The sequence below is a fragment of the Thamnophis elegans genome, chromosome Z (genome assembly GCF_009769535.1).
Source record: "Thamnophis elegans isolate rThaEle1 chromosome Z, rThaEle1.pri, whole genome shotgun sequence".
Taxonomy (NCBI): Eukaryota; Metazoa; Chordata; class Lepidosauria; order Squamata; family Colubridae; genus Thamnophis; species Thamnophis elegans.
This window is the reverse complement of record NC_045558.1, coordinates 70,429,396-70,436,374: the sequence shown is the minus strand read 5'-3', so window position 1 is coordinate 70,436,374 and position 6,979 is coordinate 70,429,396. Positions and strand designations below refer to the sequence as shown.

Genomic DNA, 6,979 nt, shown 5'->3' with positions numbered 1-6,979 from the left:
GAGTGCAGAAGAGCTAATAATGGGTTTTTATCTTTCTGGGCGTTGATGACAAGAGGAACTGATGTAATTACTACTTAATACAATAGGATACTGGCTATGTAATAGTATACATGTGATTGTATGTTATGAAAATGGAAAATAAAAAAGTATATTGGGGAAAAAAACATACCCAGGGGGGAAAAATAAAAAAGAAACAAGATCAAAAGAAGTTAATAGAAGAACATTAGAGACTGTAACTAAAATTATAGAAAGAACCAATGAAGATTTTTTTAAAAAATCAAATGAAACTAGTAAAGCAGAAAATAAATTTACTAGAGAAAGAATTGGTTCAAAAAATTAAAATGCTAAACAAAACTTTTTTGAAAACACAAATAAACTAGGAAGATGGTTGGCATATAAATTAAAAATAGAGAAAGAGAAGAAATTGATACATAGGCTAGTCGATGGGAAATGAACTACAAAATATATGCTTTAATAATGGCAGAGAGATTTAAAAAGTTTCTAAATGAATGTGAACATCCAGACGAAAATGACTTCTTACCTAAGAGACAGATTAAAAACAAGAATGATTTTAAATACATTGGATTTTTTAATTTTTAAAAATGTTTAGACATGCAAATACAAAGACATAGACATAGACTACATTTATACAACACACTGGAACTTCATGTTCCTTCTTGTAGCAGTTTTAAATTGGTACATTCTTCTTTACAATGTTTTCCCTCCTAATATGTTTCACTTAAATTTCACAATTTTTAACCCTCTTTTTTCATTATCTTTACTTATCTATCTAGCATTTTGGCTGTTTACCTCTGGCAAGTTTTGTTCTCTCTCTCTCTCTCTCTCTGTGTGTGTGTGTGTGTGTGTGTGTATGACATTTATCCTTAGCTTGCAATTTTTATCTTTCTTAAGTTCTTATTAATCTTTGTTTCTTTCCTCCAATCACCTATACCATTTCCCCCATATCAGATATTGTCTCTTCCTTTCCCTGAATTTCTTTTGTTAACTTGTCCATCTTGTCACAATCCAGAATCTTTCTTATTATTTTGTCTTTATTTGGTGTCGATTTGTTTTTCCATTTCTGAGTGAAAACAATCCTAGCCACAGTGATTATGTGTAAAATTAAATATAAAGTCTCTTTTTTATATTTAGTCATCATTATTCCTGATAGAAATGCCTCTGGTTTCCAATCAATTTGGTCTCCTGTTATCAACTCCAACCAATTTTAAATCTTTTTCCAATATTTTTTGAATGCCTCGCATGTCCACCATGTATGATACTACGTTCCGTGAGATTTTTCACATTTCCAACGTTTTGGCAATATTGTTGGCGATATTTTTGCTAATCTTGCAGGGGGTAGGTGCCATCTATAAAACATTTTATACTGGTTCTCCTTGTAAATACATTGTATTATTATGAGGCAGATCTTGTAAAACAAATGGTGTTGATCTTCTTAGATATGCAGAAAGCACTTGATAATGTAAATTGGCAATTTATGTTGTTACAACTAAAATCTATGGACTTTGGTGAGAGTTTTATTAACATAATAAAGGCAATATACCATAAATGAATGTCAAAGGTGATAGTAATGGACATATGAGAGAATTTTTTTTTAAAAGGCATAAGATAAGGATGTCCACTATCTCCCTTACTATTTATATTGACATTGGAAGTGTTAAATAGAAATATTAGATAAGGAGAAACCAGAAGTATCGCAGCGACACCAGTTGGAAATTAGCGAGTTCCAAGGGGGCATCGTGAAATCCAACCAGACAAACTGCTGTCGGGGGATCTGCGGACCGGAACCATCTTGAAGGGACAGGGAAGAAGGAGAGGCATCTTGGACGACCAAGAGGAATCAGCAAGTTCCTTAGTGGGTCAGAGGAAAACTCTTCGGATCAACAGTGGGGGTGTGTGTGGCCATACTCAAATGACCGATTCTAAGCTGGGGCAATTGGACTAAGATTTTTGAGCTGGAGAAGTATTGGAACAAAGTATTGGAACCGGGTGAGTTATTGGCTAACTCATAGGTGAAAGAATTTTTTAAATTTGGACTTTAAAAGGATCCCAGTGTGGAATTAGCAGCGATTTGGCACTTGGGAAATTTTATGGAGGAAGAAAGTTGAAGCAGAGGCTAAACCACTTAAAGCCTCAGAAGATCTATATTTTATCTGGATTGAAAAATACTAAAATTGATAAAAAGGAAGAATCCAAGGGTTCCTTTTTTTCTTTTTTAGAATAAAAGTGGCTTTTGACAGTTATCGGCAATTAATGCTTTGGAGTGCACAGCGGAGAGAGGCCATCAGCTGGTGAGAAGAAATCATTACATTACTTAGAGATGGATGAAAGAGTAAGTGCAGCTGGACAATTTGACCTTGGCTACAGAGAAAGATACTTTGAAGTGGTGAGAACTTTTAAGGAGTGTTTGTTTTCGCAACAGTGTTTGGTTTTGACTGTTTCGGTCAGTGGTTCTCAACCTTCCCAATGCTGCGACCCTTTAATACAGATCCTCATGTTGTGGTAAACCCCAACCATAAAATTGGTGTCTCGGTTTATGTGTTTTCCAATGGTCTTAGGTGACCCCTGTGAAAGGGTCGTTCGACCCCCCCCCAAGGGGTCCTGACCCACAGGTTGAGAACCACTGGTTTAGGTTATGGAAAGAAATAAATCCTCAATTCGGACTGGTCTAAACTAACATTAAAATTGGATTCTAGAAATTGGAAATAAAAGGGGGAAAAAGGACTCCATGGACTTTAAATTTTAATTAAATGTGATACAATTTATTTTTTTAAAAAATGTTAAATTAGTTAAACTGACATTATGGAGCTCTGGATGTATGATGAACTATTTAAGATATTAAAAAATGTATGTGAAACACTAAAAAATTCAGAAATGTACTCAGGTCAGGACATTGGCAAAACCCCGGGGAAAATTACTAGAACAATAAAAGCACCAAGGAGAGAAAGGATTTGGAAGAAAAGAAATAAGAACTACAAAAATAAGAAAAAGAAGGAGTTAGGAGAATGGGAGCAAAGAAAAAAAAAGAAATAGAATATGTAAGAGATCCAGAGAAAATAGTTAGAAGAGGAGGAAGGGAAAAAAGGGCTATATTGGTAGCTTAAAGAAAATTGTATCAATATTGCTAATGATATGTAGGTAACTAAGATATAAGGGAATTATAATTTTAGTAACTGTTAAGTTAAATGTTTGTGTAATAAACTGAAATTGAGGATTTATGTTGCTTATAGTAAAATAGATTAACAGATGAAGAAGAAAGAATAATTGGGTTCAATCTTGGAAGGGAAATTGGTGATATTGTTTATATATTAAGAAGAAAATAAGTTGAAAATGAAAATAGAGGGAAAGAATAATAGAATTATTAAGCTAAATGTTTTCTACGTAAAAACTGAAATTGAGGATGTATGTTGTTTATAGCAAAATAGGTGTCACCGTTCCAAATATCATCCCGAATTAATTCAGAGTTCAAGACATAACTTTCATTAAAGTTCCAATTTAATAAGACAGACATGTTGGTACATCTGTGGAAACGCAAATCTGAAGGCTTCCTGGGTTTCCACCCAGTTGAAAGTTCATGAACTTGTCCCCACACCCACAGGTTCATCATATGGTCCACTCTTCCTCTGCCATGCTGGCATTTCCACCCATCTAGTTCTGGTCAGATGCAGAGGTGCAGAGACAAAGAATGACCTTGATATCTAGAAAGGAATTTTTTATTTTGAAAACAAACACATTCTACTCTTACCCCCTCCCAATTCCCCACTAATGAAACAGCATATTAAAGAAAGAGAGAGTACGGCAGGCCAAAGATCCTAAAAGGAATATGACTGCAGGCCTGACAGGCGGCCTCTCCTCAGAAGAAAAACGATTCCTGAAAAGAGAACAACATAAAAGTTAACATAACACAATTAACCCCCCCCCCCAGGGACCTTTTGGCTTATCAGGAAACTTCTCATGGAATTGTTTTACTAACTTATCTGCCTTGGGTCCCAACTTTTCACCCAAGTAGCTTCGGACAAAGGGTACCCTTCCAATGCACTAAATACTGTAAGCGACCCCTATATAGGTTGGAATTTAAGATTTTTTTCATCTCATAATGTGTTTTCCCTTCTACCACTACAGGAGGAGAGGGAGCTTAGATGAACAGTCTCATGCTGGACCCAATTACTGGTTTCAATAAGCTACAATGAAATACTGGGTAAATTTTCCCTGGTATTCTGGGTAGACTGAGTCTAATTATAACTGGGTTAATTATCTTCTCTATTGGGAATGGACATAAATTTTGGGCCCAATTTCTTACTAGGTATTCTTAAACTTATGCATTTGGTAAATACAAAAACTTTGTCCCCCACACGAAAGGGGGGTTGGAGTGAGCGGTGTTTATCAGCTTGCTTCTTGTAGGCTTCTGCTGCATCTGCTAGACCTTTCTTCATATTTTCCCATCCTTCCTTTAGTGTGTCCATCCATCCATTCAGAGACATGGAGGAGTGAGGTTCTCTAGGCAACTCAGGCATGGGAACAAATTCCATGCCACTGGTAATCTGGAAAGGTGTTAATCCAGTGCTGCTGTGGATCACATTGTTGTACGCCACTTCGGCAAAGGGTAGCAAATCTGACCAGTTGTCTTGATGATAGTCCATGTAACACGTAACATGTATTGTTCCACAATCTCATTGGCTCTCTCCGCTACACCATTCATGCTGGGATGAAATGCTGAGCTGAGTCCTTGTGTGGACCTAAGGAACTCTTGTTGAAAAACAAGAATAGAAGAAAAAGGAACTAAAAATATAAAAAATAACTAGATGGTTTCGTTAAGGTAAAATAGATGAAAAGAGGAATCATGAAATGGTAAATTGTTATAACTTTAAAGGGGCAATTAGTGATATTGTTTGTGTAATAAGAAGAAAATAAGTTTAAGATGGAAAATATGAAAAGAGAATAATAGAGCTGAAGTTGGAAATAGAATTATGATGTAAAATATATTATGCACAAAAGAAGATGTAAAAGGGAAAAACCTGGACAATACTTTGTTCATAAATATGTTATGTGCATTAAAAATAATAAAAAGCTTTGATTAAAAAAAGAAATATTAGACAAGGTATAGAAATTAAAGGTATGGAAATAAAAAAGGAATAATATAAATTACAGGCATTTTCAGACATTTTGGTCTTTATATTGTAAGACCCACAAGAAAATGGACTTAAACTAATTAGGAAAATAGAAGAATATGGTGAAGTTGCAGGACTGAGAATAAATAAATAAAACACCAAAATAATAGTTAAAAATGTTACAGACATACAGAAAAAAGAACTAACGAGGAAAATAGGTATACAGATAGTTAAGAAAGTTAAATATTTAGGAATTCAATTAATGGCAAGGTGTATAACAATTAAAGAAAATAATTATAATAAATTGGCACAACAAATTAAAATGAACTTAGAGAAGTGGAAAAACCTACAACTATCATTGATGGGAAGAGTAGCCACTACAAAAATGAATATTTTGCCAAGATTATTATACTTATTATAAATAATACCAATAAAACTGGAAAAAGTATTTTGAAAAATTAAATAAAACAATATTAAAATATATCTGGCATGGGGGAAAAAGCTAGGATAAGGATGAAAATGATGCAAGATTCTAAAATAGAGGTGGTTTTAGGCTACCAGATTGGGAATTGTATTATTAGGGTTTGATACTTACTTGTGTGAAAGAATGAATTGATTTGAGGAATCAAAGATTATTGACATTGGAGGGACATGATCTTCAATTAGGCTGGCAGGCCTTCCTATGATATGGGAAAAACAAAATAGATAACATATTTTTCAGAGTATAAGAAGCACCTCCCCCCCCCCAAAAAAGAGGGTGAAAATCTGGGTGCATCTTACACACTGAATACAGCATTTTTGGCCTACTGAAATGCTACCCACTTTGCAAAAATGGACGTGCAGAGGGTTTGGGAGGCTTGCTCCTGGAGGCTGCGGAGGGCAAAAATGAGCAAAAGACAGGCCATTTTTGCCCCTCCAGGAGCACTCTACAATAAGGTGACCAGATTTTCAGATTGGAAAAGAGGGACGCCCTTCACCGGGGGGGGGGGGGGGGGTTAAAAAAAATTTTTTTGCCAAAAGGTCACCCCAGGACACTGAAACCAGCATAAATACGAATCTGTTGCCAAACAAAATTTTGATCACGTGACCATGAGGATGCTGCAACGGTCGCTAAGTGTGAAAAATGGTCGCAACGGTCGCTAAGTGTGAAAAATGGTTGCAACGGTCGCTAAGTGTGAAAAATGGTCGCAACGGTCGCTAAGTGTGAAAAATGGTCGCAACGGTCGCTAAGTGTGAAAAATAGTCATCAGTCACTTTTTTCAATGCCATTGTATCTTCCTGATTATTAAAGTGCAAATTCACTCAGTGTCAATCATGACTCCTGAGTCCATTTCAAAGTATTGTGCATAGAAATTTTAAAAATGGCTTGTTTCAATTTATTTTGGATAGAATCTTTTTTTAAATAGTCTAAGACAATTTAAAAAAAGAATCAACACAGAATAACACTATTTTAAAAAATCATATGCACAATAAATAAAATATTATTTTAAAATACATTAAAAAAACAAAAGAAAAAACCCGGCTCACTTACCAGCAGGCAGGCAGAGTCAGCAGATCTTCGTAGCGATGGATGGAAGCACACAGGGAGCCTAGTATATACGCAACTGCAGTAACAATGACAATGATGAAGGATTGGATTGAGTTAAAGAATAAAAGAATTCTGATCTTAGAAGGCCATGACCTGCAGACAGGCTGGCATAATTTCTTATGGAATGACAAACATAAAACACACAAATACTTTCAAAATCATTTAATTGGAACTTTAGTGCAACAATGGCTCAAAATAAAAAAAAAACACTATGTGAAAACCCCAAATTGGCTATCACCAACAGAAAGAACGACACACCCAAATT

General features: G+C 35.2%; 1 long non-coding RNA gene across 1 annotated transcript; it reads right to left on the bottom strand.

The window, feature by feature from the left end:
• Positions 1–4,596: 4,596 nt before the first annotated feature.
• LOC116520790 lies at positions 4,597–6,696 on the bottom strand. Its single transcript, XR_004256838.1, has 3 exons — positions 6,658–6,696; positions 5,722–5,806; positions 4,597–4,764 (listed from the first exon to the last, which is right to left on the bottom strand). It is a non-coding gene; the product is annotated as an uncharacterized LOC116520790 (long non-coding RNA).
• Between the last annotated feature and the right edge of the window lie 283 nt (positions 6,697–6,979).